General features: G+C 37.5%; 1 protein-coding gene across 4 annotated transcripts in view; it reads left to right on the forward strand.

The window, feature by feature from the left end:
- Nucleotides 1-3,073: 3,073 nt before the first annotated feature.
- The window catches only part of RNF180 (ring finger protein 180), a 285,515-nt gene continuing 263,994 nt past the window's right edge, over nt 3,074-24,594 (forward strand). For 2 of the 4 annotated variants that reach the window (XM_036849070.1, XM_036849069.1), the window contains exon 1: nt 3,079-3,309. The gene's annotated coding sequence lies outside the window, so the exon portion shown is untranslated. Of the gene's footprint in view, nt 3,310-24,594 lie in introns of all 4 variants that reach the window. The other 2 variants (XR_005019474.1, XM_036849071.1) reach the window with 2 other exon arrangements.

Here is a 24,594-nt window from a genome sequence, read left to right on the forward strand (position 1 = left end):
TTTTGCCTGACCAAATATCTATTTCCATGTTCTGATAACAGCACCCAATATTCCTTTGAGGAACTACACCTCTGCCACTTTCAGTCTATGTGGTCTGAGTAAGGAGGTTGATTCCCCTCAACACCAACACCCCAACACACACACACACACACACACACACACACACACACAGTTTTATGGGTGATCAAATAATACTGAACTGGCCAACCTGCTAGTTTTCTCCTTCTAGTGACAGTAATTGTTGGGGATGGGCATGCAATCCAGGTCTATATACTGAGACTCAGTTCCAGAAATTTGCTGCAACTATTGGGAATGAAGTATTCTTTTTCCATTGTGGTTGCTAACTTTGTTGAATTTACTCCTAGAGTTCCTGGTGGCCAATCTTGTCATGACATAGACTGATCTTGCCTAAAAATAAAGCCAACACAGAGCCAAAAATAGAGGGAAAAGATGGAGATATTTTGTCCATGGCATCATTTGATCACTTAGATCCAAAGGTACATAAAACTATAATAGATTTATTCTTATGAAATAATGAATACTTTCCTTGGGCCAACTAGAGTTGGAGTTCTGTCATTTCACTGAAATGAGTCCTAACTAATTATTACTCTATAGAAACTATTTTCTTAAAGGTTGTCAATAATACTAACAACAGCTGATATTTATTGAGTATTTACTATGTGTCAGATATTTTCAGCACTTTTCATGGATAAAAGCATTAAAACCTCTTAACTCTATAGTGTTATTATTATAATCTTCTATTTACAGATGAAGAAACTGAGGCACAGCAAGAAAGAAACTTGTCCTAAGGTTTTATGATTATAAACAGTAGAGTTGGGATTCAAGCCAGGGCACTACGATTCCAGAGCCCCACACCTGAGCTATTATTCTATGTTGCCTCATGGGTCAGCAAACCCAGTAGCTTTTCCTCAACCTCAGACTCTTTGCCACATTTGACACTATCTATTTTCTTCACACTCTCATGCAAAGCAAAGGCTTTTAGATTAGATTGGGCCCACCTGGATAATCCAGGATAACCTCCATATTTGTGTTCATAACTCTATCAGCAAAGTCTCTTTTACTATGCAATGCAATATATTCACAGATTCCAGGGATTAGGACATGGACATCCTTTGGTGGTCATTCCACCTACCACAGTTTTCTTGGGTGTAACCTTCACCTGTCTCTTCTGTTAGACCCCCTACCTCACCTCTTTGTAGTGGTAGAGCATATTTTCCAATTGTTTTCTGAGAAAGAATGCATGAAAACAATATTTAAAACTTTGCATATCTGAAAATGTCTTTTTTTAACCTTTATTTATTTTTATTTTTATTTATTGTTTTTATTTTTGGCCGCACCGTGCGGCACGCGATATCTTAGTTCCCAGACCGGGGACTGAACCCATGCCCCGTGCATTGGGAGCGCAGGGTGTTAACCACTGGACCGCCAGGAAAGTCCTTTTTTAACCTTTATTAACTTCTAGATTGGAAATAATTTTCCTTCAGAATTTATCTTATGTTTCTGTCAAAAAGTCCAATGCCATTCTGATTTCTGAATCTTCATAAATGATCTATTTTTTCCTCCCAGGAACCTGTTAAGATCTTTCTCCTAGAACCATGTGTTTTGAAATTTCATAAAAATACGCTTTGACATAGATAATTTTTATCCATTGAGCTGAGAGCTTGTATCCTATTGCCCCTCAGGGCTAAGGACTATTGTCCTGGTTTTCTTCAATAATTCTTTCTTCTGTTTGCTTTATTTACTATTAGATATTTGACCTTTCCTTGTCTAATTGCCATGGTTAGAACCTGCAGTACAATGTTGAAGAAAAGTAGCAAGAGTGGGACCTCCTTTGTCTTACCCTGATCTTAGGTGAAAGTATTCATTCTTTTACCATGAAGTATGATGTTAACTTCAGGTTTTTTTTTATAGATGTTCTTTATCAGATAGAGGATGTTCTCTTCTATTCCTAGTTTGTTGGGTGTTTTTAATCAAGAAAAAATGCTAGATTTTGTCAAGTGCTTTTTCTTCATCTATTGAGATGATCCTGTAGTTTTTGTTCTTTATTTTATTAAGAGAGTGTATTACATTGATAATTCTTTTTATTGAACCAACCTTGCATTCCTTAGACAAATCCCTCTTGGTCATGTTGTAAAATGCTTTTTCTACATTGCTGGATTTGGTTTGCTAGTTTTTTGTTGTGGATTTTTGTATCAATATTAATAGTCTGTAGTTTTCTTTTCCTGTGATGTTTTTGTGTGGTATTGTTACTGTTGTTGATTTCATCGGATTTTCAGGTGGGAAATCATTGCATATCACCTTAGTCTTGGAACAAGGCTCTAAACAAGCCAGTCAGGTAAATGGAAATGTCTATATCTAGCAGAGAAAGCTGTACAGTCTTTTGAGGTCCCCCCACCCAGCTTCGTTCCCCTTCCTCAAGCCAACTAATAAAACTTGCTTTTTTATATTCCAAACCTTATTTATACTCTTTTGATCATCTGTTTTCATTGCTCTGAATCCAGAGTTCACGACGTGCTGAGAAGTCCGCATTTACTCAAAGCAGCCCCCTAGCTCCCTGACTAAGCGCTTTTGATTTACGGCGGGTCATTAACTCACCTACCAACTGTAATCTGTCAAGAGTGGAAACAAAAACACTTTAGTAGTTAATCCCAGTTGCACTTGGATGGAACCTTAGGCACAATAAGGTAAGCAACTAGGACAGTGACATCAGAAGGGAAAAGTAAACTCAGATAGTGGCGCTGCCTTAGGAAAAGTCTAGGCGTGGAGATGGGTCGGGGGACGCCAGCCGATCTGAGCAGGTAATGGGCTCAGCAGGTGGGCGCGGAGCTCTGAACTACAGGAGGGGCTGGGTGAGGCCACGGGAGAAGCAGGCACCCGCAACTTCTGTTGCTCTGGTAAAAGGATGACCAGAGAGCACAACTTTCCCTCGGTGCCGCCCGGCCCAGCGCAGCTGGCGCTGCTGGCAGGGCTGCGAGGGGTCGGGGCGGGGCGCCGCCCACGCGCGGCTCGGGCCGGAACCCGCTGAGGTGGGTGCGCAGAGCTGGAGGCGGCGGGGAGCGCCCATGAGCCGAGACCGAGGCCGCAGGTTCCGGGCCGCCGGCGCAGCTCGAGCGCTTTCCGCGGGGTTTGGCTCCTGTCGCTTCCCGTCTCGCCGAACCTGCATCGCCGCCAACAGAGCCGCCGCCGCCGCCGCCGGAGCCGCCGCCGCGAGTCCTCAGAGCCGGGCTGCGGGCGGCCGGGCGCTCCGGGACGACGCGCGGAGCGGGCGGCTCCGGGACGCGGACGCAGGTGAGGGCCGGCGGCTTGGAGCCCGGAGGGGCCCGGCCGCCCGAGGGTCTGGTCTCGGCCCGGCCCTGCCTGGCCGCGGCGGCTCGGGCCCCACGCTCGCGCAGGGAGGACGCGCCGCGGGCTGGGCTGGGCTGGCCCGGCAGCTTCCCGGCGCGGCCTCAGGTGATGCGGAGGCGGTTTAACTTTCGCACCTGAGGCTTGCGGGGCGGCGGCGGCGGCGGCCTCGGGGCGTGACCCGGAGGGAGAGTGGAATTACACGGGGTCTGGAAACGTGAGCCGGGCGGAGCCGGGGGCGTGCGGGGCGGCGGGACGGCGGTGGGGCGCCGCGGGGTCGGTGTGGGCCGCCCTGCAGGTGGGAGTTGAGGCGCTGTGTCCGGTTTCATCTCCGAGCTTGTGGGGAGAGTCGGCACACACCCCCTCCCACGGCCCGTTCCATTCGCACAGACCCACTTTCTTTTGTCTGGTCCATTTCGGTATCGGCGTTTCAGCTGCTTTTGTTGCAGCCTTGGGTCCGGAGTATACAGACTGGTTGTCAGGCAGAGGTCATGGGTAAGCTCTGAAATGCAGCGGGGCGGAGGTGGGGAGAGGGTCCATAGGGTGGCGGGGATTTATTATTAGTGCCCTAATTAGCTCTAACGTGTATATCACCGAGTTCTTTTCGAGACAGTACTCAATATTTTTGTAGCATCTAATAGTTTTAACACCTGGGAGAGCATTCATTAGTCAATTTCAAAGGAGCATTGTGTGGGCAGGTTACTATTAAGTTACCCATTTTATAGACCAGACAGCTACGGCGCCCGTGATGAAAAGTGATTATTTCAAAAATAAGCAGGCAGCCCTTGTGGGAGCTGTGATTAGAGCTTATCTGACTGAGAGTTGTCCTCAGTCCGGTCAGTCACTCAACCTCAAACAAAATTTAGCGCTGAGTGCCCCTCTAATAGGTGTATTTTTATTTACTCATTAATTACTAAAACCTTTCTTTAAAAAAATAGAGTTGAGTCCTTTCATATTCCTGGACTAGTACCCCTAAAAGTGATACTTAAAAGACCAGAATCATTCCATTTGTTGAATAGTATCACTGGAATCGTAGTAAGGACTAAATTTGTTTGTCTTTTCATCTGTCAAACCATTAATCTCCCATATAAAAATGGTGCCACTGGGAGCCCCAGTATACCTAGTGATTAGCATAGCAGAGACCCTAAATGTTTATTTAATGAATAAGTGGAATGGTGGTATGCCTGAGCAGCAAGTTTTCTTTTCTCATACAAAAGAATTAAACATTTAGAAGAATAATCATTTTAATAATTTCAGTGAAAATTAACTTGTAATCATGTGCATATTATGTTGTGCTCTCTCTCCAGAGCCATCTACAATTTACCCGTTTCCCTAGGGTTTGCTCTTAAATGATTTTGCCAATAGATCTTTCATTGCCCCATTTTTCTTCGTCTGTTTCATTTATATATTTGGTTTTTCAAAGTGAAGATATTTTTTCTTCTAAAATTCAAGGAAAAGAGTCTTTAAAAAAACAAGCTTTTTTCCCTTGATAAAATAGACTTAACTGGGCTTTTATGAGTGTATCTGAGGATAGACACTAGCTTCTTTAATAAGTAAGTCCTGTACATCAAGCAAGAATTCTTCCAGTCAAGTATGCAATGAATTAATAATCATTTTAATCCCTGTAATATTTTATGACACATCTACCTCATATAATGCCTTTTTATCAAACAGAATAAAGCTAAAAAAAAGTTCAGTTAAATTTTGCTAACTACATAGCACACATTTTAGGGCACAGTATGCCTAGACTTAATTACTGACTCATGGAATACACACAGTTCTCTTCCCCTTACACCATCTTCACTCAGCACTCTGGAAGAAAAAGAATGATAATCTGTCCTATCTCTCATAAAGGGATATTTGGAGAGTTAATGAAGTAGTGTCTGGAAAATATTTTAAAATTCTTGGAAGAAAGGTGCTTTGTGACTTTGAAATGTGACTATAGGGTCATGAAACACTACCCCTTCCCCCAAACATGCTGTCAGTTATGTTTTTTTTAGAGTGGTCATTTCAGGTAGTTATTTTAGGAGGCTAAATACTTATTCCAAAAGTGCTGCTGCTAGTCACAATTGTTTTGAATATTTGAAAAATGTAGTTGATTTACAAGCAACATAAAAACATGGTTTTAGAACCTCTTTTATAAGTACTTGTCTTTGGTTTATATTTTGTAATCAAAAACTATGTAACTCAGTTTGAACATCTCTTTTATTTGCTAAACTTGGCAGAATGGTTTCTGCATGGTTGCAAAACTCAGCTCTACCTTCAAGATTTTACTGCTATTAAGGATATTTAAACGGTTATCGTGAAGGCTATGACGACAATTTTGAAAGGGTGTTTTAAAAATAGTTTTGGGACTTCCCTGGCAGTCCAGTGGTTAAGACTTCGCCTTCCAATGCAGGGGGCACAGGTTCAATCCGTGGTCGGGGAGCTAAGATCCCACATGCTTCGGGGCCAAAAAACCAAAAAACATAAAACAGAAGCAATATTGTAACAAATTTAATAAAGACTTTAAAAATGGTCCACATCAAAAGATCTTTTAAAAAATAGTTTTAATTAATGGCAAGATTATTAGAAGTAACCTTCCCAGAGTGACTACTCTGAAATGGGCACTGCTTACTTGTAGGCTTGTATACATTTGTAATACATATATGTATATCTATGTGTACATTTGCATATTGTTAAACATTTTGAAAGTAATAATTTGGATTGCAACCTATCAATTATTTATTTCAAGTAGAATACATTAAGTAAACCACATATAATACTGGAACTGTGTTAAGTTGTGGCTGTATTTCATATGAAAAATTGAACTTCACATACATGCAAGTGTAAATCTTTATAATTTAGAATCAAAATTTAGCTCCACATTATATGTTTTGAGTGTAATATAGCTGTGTCAAAATGGCCTCATCAAAATGCGAAATTGCTATTTTCAAAAAAATCATTAGCAAGTTGTGGGGGGGAGAGATTTTCTTGATCACACCAATTACTGGATATGTTCATTTTCTTCATTTCGGGATTGTTTGAAAATTTTTTATCTGTATTATACATATTATATATCATATAAGTGTCAGAAGTCTGTTATAACTATATTAGCAGTTAAAGAGATATTGGCCTAGTCCTCTAAAGTCATGAAGCAGGAGTTTTATGATAAACATATGAAATCATTTCTGAGGGATCAGAAGTGGGGAATTTTCCATACAGTCAATAGCTTGAGAACAGGGATAGTATTGTGGCTGCAAATATACCCCATTCCATTCCACTGAATAATAAATACATAATAAGGAGCATATGAAAAGAAGGGGTATTATCCTTTTGATATTCAAATGGAAAAAAGTTCCATTACTTAGTAGCCAAGTCTCTCTTTTTAAATGAGAATAAATGAAAGAAATCACCTATTTTGATATGCAGATTATTGAAATGACAAATAAATTATCAGCTGACAAGCAGAAATTTTCCCCTAGCATGGCCCTTTCTAAGATGAGCAAGTGTGATGGTAAACATTACCTTCTGGTTATATACAGGGGTTTGTCTCCCATGTAATGGTCCATGCCCATCTTATTCCATTGATGAATTGTACCTTGCCTCTGACCCTCACTCTAATCTCTGACCTTACTTCATCTTTAATTGCCACCTTTGGGTGGAAAGTAGTTGGTTCAGAAAGGAAGACAGCAGAGGGAAGGGATGAGAATATCTGTTTCATGTATAACATGAATTTTTTTCTCATTTTGGAAGGTTAATAGTTCATTTTTAAGGTCTCCTCAGAATTCCCTGCATCAGAACAGCCCCAATAAGTAAGCAGTCCCCAATAAAATGGTGACATAAAGATGCCCACATTAAAATATCTTCTTTTGGCCCTAGTATAAAATAATGTGTACAAAAATAATATTATATTAACCAAAGCTAAGTATCTTTGGTACAGTAAACATTAACCACATAATTAACAAGGTGTTTTATTGCTTTTCTTGACTTTAGAAAATATTTGAGGAAATAACTTGAATGGTGAGTCTTTTACAAAATGCAGCTGAGGAAACGAGCTGTTGCATTTTTTTTTTGTCTTGACAAATTTCTCTGTAGCAAGCAGAAATATTAGAGATTATTAATAATAGAACTGCCTGCAAGTTCTGTAATCTCTTTCCCTGATGTGACAGGTGGAAAAACCTTAGAAACAAGCAGTAGGTCATTAGCACAGATTTTAAAAGCAACTTCAAAACATCTTTCATAAAATTGCTGAGATAAGCATGAGGCTTATTCTGTTTGAGAATCTCCTGGCCTATTCATAAACCTGGTGAAAAAAAACTTCCGAGGAGCCAGAATTGAAATATGAACACCAATTTAGGCAGCATGGGATGAATAGTATAGCTATGTGGGCCCATTGTATAATGAGTAAATTGGGGATTGTGTTAAAGTTTATTTAATAGAGTTAGAAATTAAAACTAAGGTATATTTTTCTAGCCATATTCTGCTTGAATTTTTGGTTTTATTCTTTCCCAGACCATTGGTCTCCTGGAAGATATATAAATTGTATAATTAATATTTGTATATTTGTATAGTTTCACCTGTCTGACTTAGAACTAGCTAAGGCTGTAGAGTCCTAAATAAAGCTTGCTGTACTCTAGTCTGGCATTATACTTTTTGCTCACCCAACAACCATACCCTTTCCCAGTTTAGTGTTTTGGCTTATATTACTTTCTTTGCTCAAGATGCCCATTCGTCTCCATTCTACTTGCTAATGCTCTCTAAATTCTCTCTTACCCTTTAAGACCCAGATGGAATACTACTTTTTTCCCAGAAATCCTTCCCTAACTCCCTAGTTCTTGTTTTTAGTTTACCATATCTTTCTATTTGTTAATTACTCTCTGTTTTTGATAATTTCTTTTATTTTGGCCTTGAATTTGTTTTTTGTTTTTTTTTAACTAATATTTATTGGAGTATAGTTGATTTACAATGTTGTGTTAGTTTCTGCTGAACAGCAAAGTGCATCAGTTACACATACATGTATATCCACTCTTTTTTAGATTCTTTTCCCATATAGGTTATTGTAGAGTATTAAGTAGAGTTCCCTGTGCTATACAGTAGGTTCTTATTATCTATTTTATGTATAGTAGTGTGTGTATGTCAATCCCAATCTCTCAATTTATCCCTCCCCCCTTTCCCCCTCTTCCCCCCTTGGTAATCATAAGTTTGTTTCCTACATCTGTGACTCTATTTCTGTTTTGTAAATAAGTTCATTTGTACCATTTCTTTTAGATTCCACATGTAAGCGATATCATATGATATCCGTCTGACTTCACTCAGTATGACAATCTCTAGTCCATCCATGTCACTGCAAATGGCATGATTTTGTTCTTTTTTTATGGCTAATATTCTATTGTATATATGTACCACATCTTCTTTACCATTCATCCTTTGATGGACATTTAGGTTGCTTCCATGTCCTGGCTATTGTAAATAGTGCTACAGTGAACATTGGGGTATATGTATCTTTTCGAATTATGGTTTTCTCTGGATATATGCCCAGGAGTGGGAATGAATTTGTTTTCCACCTAGTTTTTTTTTCCCTCTAAGGCACAGGTCAGATATTCAATATATATTTTCTTGAATCATGTATAGCACCTATAACTCTGGATACTAGCTGGACATATTCAACTTGTAAGGTTAGATCTACAAAAGATGTTTTACTTAAGAGAGTAAGGTAGAATATCTTCATGCTTCATAATTGTGTCAGTGTTCTGGTAGAAAATACATAGCAGGCTCAAAATGGAGTTGTTCAGAAGATTAATATTAAAAGTGTGCCTGGGTTAAAATAAACCAACAGTGGATGGTGAAGCATCTCAGGACTAACTATAGTGGGAACCATTATCCTTCCAAGGCCTGAAGGGGTGAGAGAATTGGATCATGACTGAAACCCAGAGAGGGTAGCTATGTGGGGAATGCTGCCTGACTCGACCTCTGGCCTTTCTGTGATTGGGAAGGATGGGGAAATAAATACCCCAGCTTCACTCTCTTCCAGCCCTCTGATTTACTGGTGGTGCTTCCCACTGGCAAATCCAACTGGAAGGCAGAAGATTAGGGGGCCCTATTTTTGCAGGTCAAAAGTCAGCCTCCTGGGAAATAGAGCAAGGTAGGGTGGAAAGTACCTCTGGAGTGGGGGGCGAGGGAGGCAAAGAATATCCAGTGCTATAATCATATCATCTAGAGAGTAAACACTCTCTAGAGTGATTACAGTTACGTAAGCCTTTTTGTGCTGTCGTTATTTCATAAAAGGCATACTTATTTCTTTCTAGTCTAATTCAGTTACTAACATCCAAGAACACTTTATTTTATGGTTGATGCATTTCATAAGAACCACTATCCCTCTTTTGTGGTGTTAGCTGGTGTGGTATCGTTACGCGTGTCTTCTCAGTGATTTCATTTTTTCATATTTTGTGTTTTGCTTGTACAGTGCCCAGGTGGGAGACACAGAACTGTCTGCATAGTCATTGGGAAAACTGCCCCTTCACCATTCTAACCACATGATTTGTCTGAATTAGTCAGGATTGCTCATTTTTCTCTTTGTGTCATTTTCATAGATCAGTGGTTTTCAGTCTCGTTGTATGTGGTTCTCATTGCAGATACTCTGTTTCAAGCAGGTTTAAGATAAATCTTGAACATCTGTTCTTTTAAAAAGCTTTCAGATATTTCAGATGCACAAATGTGAGAAGCACTAGCACAGGTAATCATTTTGGTCGTAGTTCCCCCCTCCCCCTTTAATGTACATGTAGCACTCTTCAGTAATTAAGGCTCAAATGGAAAGCTAATGCTGCTTTATGGACTCTTCAAAACAAAAAAGATGTTTTAGATTTTTCACATTGAGAGGTGCTCGTGATATAGGATGCAAAATATGTGGTTTCCATATTATTAAGGCAAATAAATTTAAATTTTTAAATATAGATATAAGACCTTTTAAATATACAGTATAGAGAATAACTAATGAACACCCATGTTTCCACCATGTAACCTTATATTAACATTTTATTTTTTTCTGATTTTTTTTAAGAAAAAATACATTACAGATAAAATTTAAGCCTCCCTTAGATCCCTTTGAAGAGGTTACCGTTATCCAAACTTGGTATTTATCGTTCCCATTCATGTTTTTATACTTTTGCTATATATACATGTATCAGTAAACAAACTATAACATTGTTGCACATGCTTTAATTTTTTTGTAGCTATTACTGTGCTGTGTGTTTTATTCTTCACCATGTATATTTCTGCAGCCTTTTTTTTTCCTTGTTTAACATACTTTGGAATTTTTTCTACATACCTGTAGCTTTAGTTTATCAACTTTCATTGCTATATAATATTCCATTGTATCAATGAGCACAAATTAATTTGTCAAATCTCCTATTGATGAAACCGTTGGTTGTTTCTAATTTTTTGCTACTACAAAATGTTGCTAAAGTGAACATTCTTTTATGATATAATATTTCCTTAAATACATACAAACCTAGAAGTAGAACTGCAGACCTACATATACACGTTCTGTCTTAGCAGATCTTGCCAAATTGCTTTCTGAAATACTTGTGTCTAGTTATACTTCCCCATAGTGGTTTATGAGATTTTTGTTGTTGCTTTGTATTATGTTTACACTTGGTCTTGTCAGACTTGTGATGGGCATGAAATGGTATCTTGTTTTAATTTTAATTTTCCTAATTTCTAGTGAAGTTGAGCACTTTTCATATGATTGTTGGCCATTTGGGTTTCCTCTTCTGGCAATAGTGGTTTTATGTTCTGTGTTAATTTTTCTGTTGGAAATTTATCTTTTTAAAAATTTGTATTGTAGAATCCATTGTAGATATTAACCATTTGCTTATATTTATAAGTTTCTTCTTCCTGTCTGTGGATTGTCTCTTAATTTTGTGTGTATTTTCTTATACTGAAGTTTTAAAAGATATCAGTATTTAAAATTTTTCAGTATTTTGCTCTGTGTTTTGAAACCGTTTTATGACTCAACATGTAGTCATAACCTTGGTCTTTCTAAGGTTTGCAACTCTCTTCCTTACTTTCATAAATTCCTTCTAGATAAAGTAGAGTATAAATAAATAAATGAAGAAATAAACATGCCACACAGTTTATCACTGGAATATACATAAAATTATTAATCCTTAACAATTTGTGTAAAAAAGTTTCCCAGTTCAAAAACAGCATCTAAATAGCAGCTTCCAATGTAGCTTTTTCTCATTTTTCTTAAAGCTCCTATGAAAATGTAGAATAAAATGGAAACTCACCACAAAACCAAAAAGCAAAAAACTCCTAAAACACTAAAGCTGGGGGGAAGTAACCTTAATTAAGAAGCAGATTGTCCTCGATTGAAGGGAATTTCTCTACATCAGCACCTGCAAATCCCTATCCCACCCTCACTCTTGATACAGACTGCCTGATAAATTCAGGCAGTTCACTTTCTGGGTTCCCAGCAAATTCCAAGAAGCCACTAGGCAGAATGTAAGGCATTTGTGGTGGGTGCTGCAGAGCATCTGGAGACCTGAGACACACAGAACCCTGGTGATAATACATAGCAGCATCACGGGTCACGCCAGTTCCTCTCCCAGAGAAACAGGCAATAAAGGATAGTGCAAGATGCCCCTTGTGAAGAACAGAGTAGAGAACAGAGGACCAGGTGGTGAAGGCCTGTTAGGGAAACTGGACTGAGTGCTTTGTGTATCAGCAAGGTCTGCCACCGTAGATCTGAGCAGGTGGGCAGAAAAGTGACCATGGGTAATTTCCTCACCTTGTCTGTTTAACACCAAGTCTTGGTAGATACCCCCCATGATTGAAATGTATAGAAAGAAAAAGAAATAAAGCAATCTAAACTGAAACCTCTGAAATACTGTGGGACAAAGGAAGATTTATTATTGAAAGGAATTGGAATGTAACATAAATTTCAGATTTGATATATATGAGTCACATGAATATGGTATTTTATATCCCTAGTGCTCAATTTGTGTTCAGGGGTTCTGCAAACAGTGAAATACTTAACCCCCTCATTGTTTTTATCACGTTGATATTTTGAGGTTCCTTATAAGATTTTGTATGAAGGGTAAAGTGCAATGGCTACTTTCTTAAATAACGTTATTCTCAAAAAATTGAACTTTAAAGAAAGAAATTTCACTAATTAAATCAATTTTGTTAGGGGATCTTACTAATCATTAAAAGTTTTGTTGTGAAACTGTGGATATTGGATTTACTGAGAGTCAGAATAGCTGTTCAGAATGTAGGATAGGTAAGTGCCTCAGATGTCTGGAAGCATTTAAAGAAGGCAGGCTAAACCCTGCCTATTTCAGGAGCCTCTAAGGACCTCACAGAATGGGAAGACAGAAGAAACAACTGGTACAGCATGGCTGTTTCAGGATTATAAACCAGATCTTCGTCTTAGCACACCATCTAATTGTCACTGAATTCCATGGAGATCCATGCTGAGGGACTATTTAGAATAGCTGTCTGCAGAAACATTTGCTGCCAGACAGTGGTAAACTTATAAGAACAGGAGAATAAATGATAGCAAATTGGGTATATCATGATGTAGATTCTGTAATTCCAAAAAAGCGGGGAGTAAGCAAAGGCAAAGCAAATGTTAAAAGTAAAATGCACTAAAATTCATACGGTTAGATAGGAGTGTGTGCAGTTTTTGTGGACTCTGTTAACTTATTGAGCCCTGATTTATTTTTAGAATGGCTAAAGAAGTGTATTTCTGATGTCACCCAAAAGCTGATCAAGACAATATAGATCTTGAAGCTTAGAGCTAGTTACTGCTTCCATGCCTTACCTTCTGCTTTTCTTACTGTAGTCACCTAAGATGCCAGCAGATAGGGGAGGGCAGCCAATAATGTTTGTTGCCTTCTCTGTTCCAGTAAATGACTTAATAGAGAGCACTTTCCCCCTTCCCAACTTTGAACTCTCTGTAAGGACTTCAGTCCACCTCACTCCTCTTTTCCTTAGAAATCTCAAGATTCTAGAAATAGGAACTTCCTCCTCATAAAATGATGGAGATAGGAGATAGTTTGGGAAGTTACTTTACTTCTCTAGGCCTCAGTTTCCTCATTTATAAAACGGAGTTAACAATCCCTACTTCACAGGAATGTCCTGATGATTAAAGGAGCTAATGCCATTTAATAATCACTGTCTTCAAAAATAGTAGTAGTATTTAAAATAATTCCAACCCCTTGAATTCATGTTTTATATGTAGAGATTTTAGTTTAAAAAATATGGAGAGTATACTACTTTCTGTCCCATTGCTAATTAAAAAGAGAAAAGTATTATTTTCTGATGGATAGCTTCATAAAGAGGATTATAAATAATTTGAACACATCCAGTGACATATAGTCATCAAACCACATAAGATGTCATGAAGCTCAGATCATATTCTAAAATGGAGCTTCTAAAATTCAGTCTCTATAACAGCATTATAAGACTGAGACCAGCTTCCTTTGGCGGTGTTTGCTAAATTTACCCTGGTGATGCCAGTAAGTTGTATCCTGACTTTAAGCAGAGTAAGGAAAGAATGCCTTTTTTTTTTTTGTCTTGCTTATGCTTGCTTACTTATTCACTCATTCATTCAACTGATTAATGCCCAACACTGTGCTAGCACTCTTATAAACTGTTAAGGAGTTTGCAACTCAGCAAGGAAGACAGACATGGAACAAGTAATTGAAAGCATGATGAATGTTCTGAAGGAGAATTGGAAAGGTCATTGGGGGAAAAAATAGGTCAAGGAAGACCCACTCCCCTTTCTTCTCCAGGGAGAGGCATTTAAGCTGAGACTTGAAGGATATGGCTCTATTCCCTAGAGGCTAGAGGCAAGCTTTACAGGGGTCCAGGGATAGGAGCAGGAGGAGTGAGCCAGTGGAGTGGAGGAGCGGAAAGAAGTCTGGACTGCTGGACTGTAGAGTAGACTGGGGCTGAGGACAGACAGCAGCCTGGTCAGCAGAGCACTGGGAAGCCCCTGAAGGGCGCAGGGAAGTAATGATTTGTTATGTGTTTTCAACAAGGGCTCTGCCTTCAGTGTGGAGGATAAAATGCTTCAGATTTTCAAAAAGTAAAGCCTTGGTGATTAGAACCATAATTTTTGGCCTGGAATTTTTGAGGTCACACATTTGCTTATTGTTTATAAAGCGTGTGGGATGAAATATCTTCCTCTTCCCATATTTCTTCCTTGGCCTGTTAGAGAGATTCTGTCCCATTCTACCTTTTTGAAAAAGCTGGCAAGGTATCTTTTGTCCTCAGTCCACTTTAAACCTCCTCTCTCCCTTTGCCCCTTCCCTTCAGAATTCTGATGTTTTCAGAACAAATCCTAAGGAACATGACCATAACTCTGAGTGACATTGCCAAATAACTGGAATTAGAAGTTTTTCTTGCAGTGGTTAACAGAGGGGAGGCTTCTGGTTATGATAACCTGAAAACCTATGCTACAAATACTAGAACTTCTCTAGAAATATTTGATTATATACTACATAAAAGCATAGATGAGCTTGTAACAAAGTAAAAGAAAGCCCAGGAGCTAAAAAGAAGAAGAAAGGTGGAGAGAGCTTGGCAACAGACACATGACATAAAAACTACCCTTAGTGTTACAGTGAGGTTGCTAGGCTCACTAATATGCTCATAGTTATACAGGAGACCAAGGCCTTGGGTACACATGAGGCAGACATTGGGAACTGAGACCCCTAAGTAAAGCCAGGACTTGGGAAGGGTAACATTTTCAGTAAAACAGTAGTTTAAAAAAAAACAGCATCCACGGACACAGAGATTATGAGGAAGTCTATATTGGCTTAGTCTCTGAGTAGATGGTAGAGAAAAGCCTCATCTGAAAATTCTGTTCAGTTTTTTTTTAAAGAAACTTTTTATGAAAAATTTCAAACATACACAAAAATAGAGGAATGGCATAATGAATCATCATGTATCCATCAACCAGCTTTAATAGTTATTATTATTCTTCCATTCTTGTTTCTTTTTTCTGCATTATATATAATTTGTTTCTACATTATATAATTTTGCCTGTAAATACTCAAAATTAGAATATTTATCTCTAGCCTAAGGACCTTTAAAAAACATAGCAACAGTTTTATATATTATGTCCAACAAAATTAACAGTTCTTTAATATCATCTAATACCTAGTTCATGTATAATTTTCTCTGGTTGTCTCAAAAATATTTTTTTAGAGTTGATTTGTTTGAATCAAGATTCATACAAGGTCTACACATTGCATTTGTTAGACATCTTAAATCTCTTAAGTTTCTCCTCCCTCTTTTAAAATTAATTTATTTGTTGAAAAAACCAAGTTGTAGAATTAACTACATTCTGTATTTGGCTAGTTGTAGCCTCATAGTGTCATTTCAACATTCCTCTGTTCATGTAGTAAATAAAGTGGTTCTTAGATTTAGAGGTTTGATTCAGTTCAGGTTATTATTACTATTATTTTAAGAATACTTTAGAGATGGTGCTCAGTATTTTCAGCTGCATTACATCAGGAGGCACAAGATGTTTGGTTGTTGTTATAACGTGAATTGTATCCCCCCAAATTCATATACTGAAGAGCTAATTCCCAGTAGGTACCTCAGGCTGTGACTGTGTTTGGAGATAAGGCCTTTAAAGGGTGATTATGTTGGAATGAGGCTGTTTGGGTGGACCCAATCCAATCTGACTGGTGTCTTTATAAGTAGGGGAAATTTGGACTTGCAAAGAGACACCAGGGTACGTGCCTACAGAAGAAACGTCATGTGAGGACACATGAGAAGGCAGCCATCTAACATCCAAGGAGAGAGGCTCAGAAGAAACCAACCCTGATGGCCCCTTGATCTTAGACTTCTAGTCTCCAGAACTGTGGGAAAAAAAAACAAAGTCTGTTGTTAAAGCCATCCAGTCGGTTGTATTTTGTTATGGTAACCCTAGCAAACCAGTACAGTTGTCCTGTTTTCGAGTGATGTTAAGATTGATCTTTGAGTTCAGGTGGTAACAGCCTTACACATACATTATAAAATGCTCCATCATCCTTTTTTCCAAATGTTTTTAGTATCCATTGATTTCTTTCCCCTAAATCCATCATTTCATTAGGGGTTGTAAATGGTGATTATATTAATCATCCTGCATTTATTAGCATGATACCTTTAAACTGAAGAATTTTTCCTCACCAACTATTTGTTCACCCAGAAATAGTCTGTAGATTCTTTTCCTATATTTATTCATTTTCAATTCTGACATCCTCCAAATCACCTGAGAATCCTTAACTTCAGATTTTAGTACTTGGATTTATATTGAATACTAACAGGGTGATCCAAGGAGCCCCAAACTAAGAAACTTACCTAAAAGCTATTCCTGTGCTGGTGATGTTCCTCAAGCACCTGGCAGATACAATGTGAAACTGTTCTTCCTGGAGGGGCAGGTCCTCAAACAAGGTCCCATAGTTGTCTCATGGTAAAGATGAATTCATATTCCAAAATTACAAAACTCGGGGAAATGAGTGAAAGTTAATAGACATAACTGAGAGGAAATTTAGATCCCCAGAAAATTTATGTGAGCCCAGGGCTCAGGATTTTGTTCTCTTCTCTATCCATACTTACAACCTTATAGATCTCATCCATTTTCATGGCTTTAGAGAACCTGCCCACATTTAAAGCTCCCGCTCAGACAGTCTTCAGAACTCCAGATTCTTGAATCCAGCTTACACTTAACAGTTCTTTGTGAAAGTTGAATAGACATCTCAAACTTAATACATCCAAAACTCAACTCCTGATCTGCCCCTTCTGTTCCACCTGCATCTGTCCCCGTATCAGTCAATGGCAGTTGCATCCTTAGAATTGCTCATGCCAAAAGATTTGGAGCCATCCTTGATTCCTCTTTCTCTTAGACCCCATATTCAGTCTGTCTGGAAATCCTGTTTGTTCTACCTTCAGTGTATATCCAGAATTTGACCATTATTTACCGCTACCACTGCTATCACCCCAATCTGGGCCTTATCTTTTGGCTGGATTACTGTAGCAACATTTTCCCATTATAATGGAGTTTATCTAGTAGGAGAGTTAAATTGATAGTTTCATAACCACATTTCCGCTTTATACTCAGAGAATCTTATTTAAAACTAAATCTAGTAAGCCATTTAAAAAGTGCTACTTTAAACTACTATACATAAAATAGATAAACAACAGGGTCCTACTGTATCCCACAGGGAACTATATTCACTATCCTGTAATAAACCATAATAGAAATGAAAAAAATACCAGAAACTAAGTGGCTTAAAAAAAAGTGCTACTTTATCCAATTTTTCTTTTCTAACCTTAAGTAATTATGAGTAAGTAAGAGTTTAGTAGTGCAGGGGCAGAATCTTTTGGAAGCACCTTGTATATTAGGACAAGCTATTGATTCATCTAGAATCATATGAAAATGTTAATTATATTTTAGTCTCTAAATTGGACTTTTTCCCCATGTAATGCAGTATAATGAAATTAGTCATAGAATTGGCTCATAGGTGAATTTATGTGAAATGAAGAATGTGGTTTATATGTGATCTGTTAGAATTTCCTTTCAGTGCCCAGAGTAAGAAAATTAGTTGCCTCTAATTCAAATCAACAACATATATAGGCATGTAAAAAGCATCATGTGGTATTATAAAGGACTATGAAGATTTGAGATACTGCTTATGCCCTTTCTTTGGGTACTTACAACTTAGAGGAAGAAACAAACGTACACATTAGTATAATACCTGGTGGTGTAGTGACATGAGTACTAGACAGAGGCTTAGGTAACAGATGAACTATTCAAAGATAAAGGCTGTTCAGGAAAGACAGAAGCAAACAATGAAAGTGCCAAGAGCTTTAAACCCTTTTGTGGGTAAGATGATGGGATAAATAAGTAAAATAAACAAGCCCAAGTTTCTTAGCTTCCAGGTCAGTGCTTTATCTGCTAGGAGATACCTACTACTTTTTTGTCTCCATTATCTAGCAATCTTTTACAGTAACCTAGTATAGCTGCCTCTGTATCCAGCAAAAAGCATCTCTGTGTAACTACACCTTTGCCCAGAAGAAAAAAGGGTTTTGAAGCCAGTGTGCTTATTTTTGTTACCAATTTCTCATTTGAATCCTTTTTTGATTATTGATACTTGACCCATCAAAAAGAATATAGCCATCCAATAGAAGCATGGTGAGTTCCACAACTTACTTCTTATCAGCTTTCAGTTAAGATCATGCTTCATATCATATTAATATATTTTACTTAAAGTAAATATGTTTTAGCTCTTATTTTCCATTCTAAGAAATCAGCCTGAGAAGCACCTGGGGAAACAAGGCTGCATTTGACCTCAGGATCAATTCTTTAATTAGATACTTTCCTCTGAGAACCCTGACAATTTTGCCTACTCTCTCTCTCTCTCCCCCAACTGGCTTAGAACCCCTCTTACCCTCTCATATGCGTTCACAGTACATGTTTTATTTTTATTTTTATTTTGTGTGTGTGTGTGTGTTCCCTGACAAAACAGTAGGTTCTCAGCAAATATTCACTGAATGAGTGAATATTTGTAGCCTCAAAACACAACTTAAAATTAATTTTTAAAAATCACCTGGTTTTATTTTCTTCTTGCTACTGCCTCTTCTTGGTCCAATCAGAAATATTTTTGGCAGTTTTTTAAAAAATATGTTCAGATGTATCCTAGTCTGCTCAAAAATCTCCAAATATGACTATACCTATTGCTCGGAACAAAACTTTGTAGACTCATCATATGGTGATTTCTAAGATTTACATATGAGAACAAATAGACACACACCATTTTGAAAATATATTTTAGCTTTCCTCATAACTCGATTAATTCTGTATGTAATTTCTACCTTTTCATATATTTTCTTCCTAAGGAAGTAGCATGTGAGAAATAAGTGAATATTTGGGTGCTACATACTATTACTTTCATCCATTTTTAGAATGCATTCCTTCTTTTACCAGAGTGGTAGCAGTTTAAATGAGCAAAATTAATCAAAATACAGAATTTACAAAGTATCTACATTTCTTCAATGATATTTTTACAATTCTTAAAGGTGTCATTTGGATTCAAAGACTGCAGTGAGCATTCAAGACTGAGTGTCTGAGGTATGTCTGTGAGAAAGAAGAGGGGAAAGGAGAAATTTAAAAGAATAAAGAGATGGTATTCAACTTCAAGTGTAGTGTGTAGTTTAAGAAGCTATGTGAGAGTGTAAAAGAACTTGGTAGCTACTACAGCATCAAATTTATATTACCTTTTCTCCTTAAGGTAGAATATGCATTGTATTATGCCTAAGAGTTCAGCAAGCCCAGGGGAGGTAGAAGGGAAGAAAAGGGAGGGTGGGTAGAGGTGACCAGATGGTGATAAGGTAGTTTGAACTACTGAATAATTCTTTGTCAACAAAAGTTGGGTGCTTTCCAAGAAAAATGTTTCTCGATGTGAACACTAAAGTGTATGCAGAACCATTTAAACAGTTAAAGTTGTTGAAGTTGACTTTATCATGTTCAACCCTGAAGTATGTAACACCAACAATTATTGAAGAAAATTGAGGTGTCTCTCTGTAATTTGTGATTTAGACAGTTGTAGAGTTAATAAATTGGAGGCTTCAATTGCCATTTTAGTCACTGAAGCTACCAAGTCTAGAATTATAGAATTGACAGTTTAGAAATCACCTGATCCAGCCTCCTATTTGTACCTGTAAAGTATCTGATACCCTTGACAAAGATTGAAAGCTAGTGTTAAGAGGGATCCTGAATTACAAGCCAGCTTTCACTAAATAATACATGTTCTAAAAATATCTATTGAACCACATAAGGCATATAAATTCCACAGGACTCTAGTTATATCTGTAAAACCCTGTTTTAATTTCTGCCTAATGTAAGATTAATTTTCAGGTCCTGATGTGTTCTTAAACAGTTTACAAACAAGTGTAGTGACTGCTGCTTTGAAACTCAGTTACTTATATTTTTGCAGTTTTTCACAGACCATTGATTGCAGTGTTATTAATGCTTCTTTTCTGTATCTGCTTGGAGTTGAGCACATTTTATTCCAGTTCTTCTGTGTTCACAACACACATCAAGAAGATTCAACATCAGCAGGGGGAGCTGACATGGTATCAATTTTACAAAATAACCAATATCTGTGCAGCATATTCCCAACAGAGTTATTACATATGATGTTCTGTTTATGTGAACAATCATTGGTTTCAAAGCCCACTTCTGCAAAACATTTGTGGATTACTTCTGAGGTTACTTTGTCCTACATAACAGTGAGATTTCTTTTACACTGAGAACATTTCTTTATATTATAAAAGAAATAACTGCTTATTTCATGGAGACATAATCTACCAAGCACTTCCAGTTTACAACCTTTAGGTGACAAATTGTGCCTCAGTCTAATGGCTACAAATGCAACCTGGTGCTTTTAAGCAAAGAAAAGTATATACACATCTTTAATATAAGGCCCCAGGGGGTATGGGCAGGATATCTCAATCAGTAACAGAATATTCCTTTTCTGCAAGTAATTTTCTCTCTGATTTTAGTAGTCATTCTCTCCAAAATCCTGCCAGACATCAGTGTATTTTTGTTAACGTTATATATACAGGAAAAGTGTGTATATAAAAGAAATACTCAAATTTCCTCAAATAGTTCTGGCTTTTTACTACTATCATCATTGCAACAGACTAAGACTGACAGTCTGTATTTTTCTCCATGGCATCATTCCTTTGTAAGAGCTCATGTCTAGTTTGTTTGCACATTAAAGAGGAATCCCATCTAATGAGCATTCAATATGCTCCCATTGGCATATGTATCCATAGACCTCCTACTTTCAAACCAATCTTCAGCAGAGATAAGAGACACAGATGCTTCATTATTTAGCTGTAGTAACATGGTATTGAGAGTCAAGGTTGACAGCAGCCTTTATCTGTGGTGTATTTTCATTAGCTTTTCCTTAAAAACAAACAAACCTAAAATTTAGAAATATTATTTGCCTTGAAATGGTCTGAGTTGGCTAACTCAGTTTAGTGTTTTATTTTCTAATTTGGTATGCATTGCTCCTTCCACACTTTTATCAGTTTTACCTCTGTTGGCTTTTTGTTTATACCTTGTTCCAATTTTTAAGAAATATATAGATAATTGATAAGGGAGCTCCAGATTCTTTGGCCATTTCACCTTTGATTTTTCTTTCTTGTTCACTAGCATGATTTTTACCTTTTGAGAAATTTTGAACTCAATACTTTTCACAGGATTTTATTCTATGAATTCTATAAAAGGAAAGACATACAATAAAACATGGGCTTTCTAATAATGTCAAAATTGAGAAGACTGGCTTGGGTCTTATAGGTACTGTTCTAGACTGAAGTGGCTGCAGATATGTTTTATCCTTCAAGAAAAGGGAAAAATGACCCTGAAGATAATTCAGAGATCAGCAGGACTGCCGCTGCCTGCATAGACCCAGAGCACACAGGTCCAGAGGGTAAAGTTGTCTCCTCCTGAGTTTCAAAGTGGAGTCACCCTCTCAGTTTCAGCAGATCATGTCCCTGTACATGGCCTCAAGGGCAAAGCTGCCTCCCATGGCCAAGGGCGTGAGGCCACCCATTCCAGTGGGCAGAAGACAAAGCCACCACCATAGTGGGCCCCAGCAGGCAAAGCATTGAACCAAAGAGAATTATTGTTGAGCCTTAAGTCTAATGTAGTTTGCCTGGCTAGGTTTTAGACTTGCTTGGGACCTGTCACCCCTTCCTTTCTTTTTTCTGATTTCTCCCTTTTAGAATGGGAATGTCTATCCTATGCCTGTCCGACCACTTTATTTTGGAAGTACATAATTTTTCTGTTTTCACAGGTTCACAACTTAGAGGAATTTTGCCTCAGGATGAATCATACCTCAGGTCTCAGCCACACTTGATTTAGATGATACTTTGGACTTGGAGTAGATTCTGGAATGGGTTAAGACTTTTGAGACTGTTAGGATAGGGTGAATATATTTTGCATGTGAGAAGGACAAGAATTTTGGGGACAAGAGGGAGGAATGTTATAGACTGAATTGTCTCCCTCCCAAATCCATATATTGAAGTCCTTACCCCCAATATGATGGTATTTGGAGATAGGGCCTTTAAGGTTAAATGAGCTTATAAGGGCGGGGCCCTAATCTAGTAGGACTGTTGTCCTTATAAGAAGAGGAAGAGACTCCAGAAGTGCACATGCACAGAGGAAAGGCCGTGTGAGGACATAGCAAGAAGGTGGCTGTCTGCAAGCTAGAAAGAAAGCCCTCACTAGAACCCAAAACTTCTGTCACCCTGATCTCAGATTTCCAACCTTCAGAACTGATAAATTTCTATTGTTTAAGCTACCCTGTCTGTGGTATTCTGTTATGGCAGCCCAAGTAAACTAATACAGGTATCATACTGACAAGGTAGAAGTTTTTCTTACATTTAGAAAACCAGTGTTAATGTCAGATTTCAAAGGAAAAACTATTTTCAATCATTTAAATAAACAAGACAAAAGTATACTTTCCCATTTGTTAATGAATATTAATAACTTTGAGTAGATAATGCTATTGTATGTCAAAATAATTATATTTTTTAATTAAGACACTTTTAGAGCAGTTTTAGCTTTACAAAAATATTGCACAGAAAGTATAGAAAGCTCTCATATACTCCCTCTCCCCTGTACAGTTTTTCCTATTATTAACCTCTTGTGTTAGTGTGATACACTTTTTACAGTTGATGATTGAATGTTGATGTATTATTTTTGACTGAAGTCCATAGTTTACATTAGGGTTCACTCTGTGTATAGTTCTGTAGGTTTTAACAAATGTATAATGTCATGTACCCACCACTATATTATAGTTCCACTGCCCTAAAATTCTCCTATGTTTTACCTATTCATTCTTCCCTTTCTCTGTCCAAATAATTAGATATTGATATGTAAAGATGATAAAAGTGCTGGAAAACAGTAGCTTAAAATTTTCTTCCTTTACTGTTACAGTAGAAAAGTTGGAATACTTCACATTCAAATTCTTTGCATGAAATACAAAAATACAGAACTGTTGTCCCTATGTGAGAGATCTTTACATTGGATTTTTGTATCTTGACCCATTTCCAATTGTGTAGGATTTGGATTCCAAACTCTTCTTTAGCATTTAACCAATTCTTTGGTCATGAAAGGAGCTGGGACCATTTATCCACATATAAGCTGATCTTTGACATATGTCACTTTTATAATGAGAGAGCAGCAGGGACACATTCCTACATCTTCCCCATTCTCCATTTTTTCCTTGGTGGTGGATAAGTAATCCTCCCATAAGCAGAGGTAGGAAAATACATCTCTGATTCCTTCTGTCGATGGAATTCCTTGACTTCCATGTATCATAAACACTGACAGTGTAACCAGGACCAGATGATGAAAATTGTTACTGTAGACATTGCTCCATATTGAGAATTCTTTACCCACTCTTCTCAAACAGAGGCAAGTATGGGGTTATGTTGATGAAATAAGATACATATAGAAAAATAAACATCACAAGCATACAGCTTGATGAATTTTCACAAAGTGAGCACACCTATATAATGAGTGCCCAGACTGAGAAACTAATAGTACATTAGAAATGAGCAATGTAGTTCTAAGAAGGTGGAAACATCTGCAGCCCAAAAAAGAAAAATGGTGTCACAGGCACTTAATTTCTTTTTCACTTGCTAAATCTTCCCAATCCTTATACCTATTATTTACTTTTCTTCTATTGTGTTCTAAAGCTGAATAATATGAAAAATAGCATCATTGTCTCTGTTTTCTTCCTAATTTTCATGGAATGCTTTTAAAGTTTTACCATCAGGTATTATAATTGCTAAGGTTTTCAGTAAGCCCTTTCTTTATCAGGTTAATGAAATTTCCTTCTGTTTCTAGGATGCTAAGTATTGCTGTCTTTTTATCATGACTAAATTTTGAACTTTACCAAAAGTTTTATTTTGCATCTTTTGAGGTGATCCTGTGTTATTTTTCTTTTAATCTTACAGTTTGTAGAATATATAGGCCTTTTTTTTTTTCATTTTGAATCATCCTTGAATTCCTGAAAATAATCTTGTTTGGCTAAAATGTATTATTCTTTTACATCACTGATGGATTCCATGACTAATATTTTATTTAGGATTTTATCATCTGTGTTCGTAAATAGATTGGTATGTAATTTTCTTTTCTTATACTCTCTTTGTCTAGTTTTATATCTCCTTGTCTAGTTA

This window comes from Balaenoptera musculus, chromosome 3 (genome assembly GCF_009873245.2).
Source record: "Balaenoptera musculus isolate JJ_BM4_2016_0621 chromosome 3, mBalMus1.pri.v3, whole genome shotgun sequence".
Classification (NCBI taxonomy): Eukaryota; Metazoa; Chordata; class Mammalia; order Artiodactyla; family Balaenopteridae; genus Balaenoptera; species Balaenoptera musculus.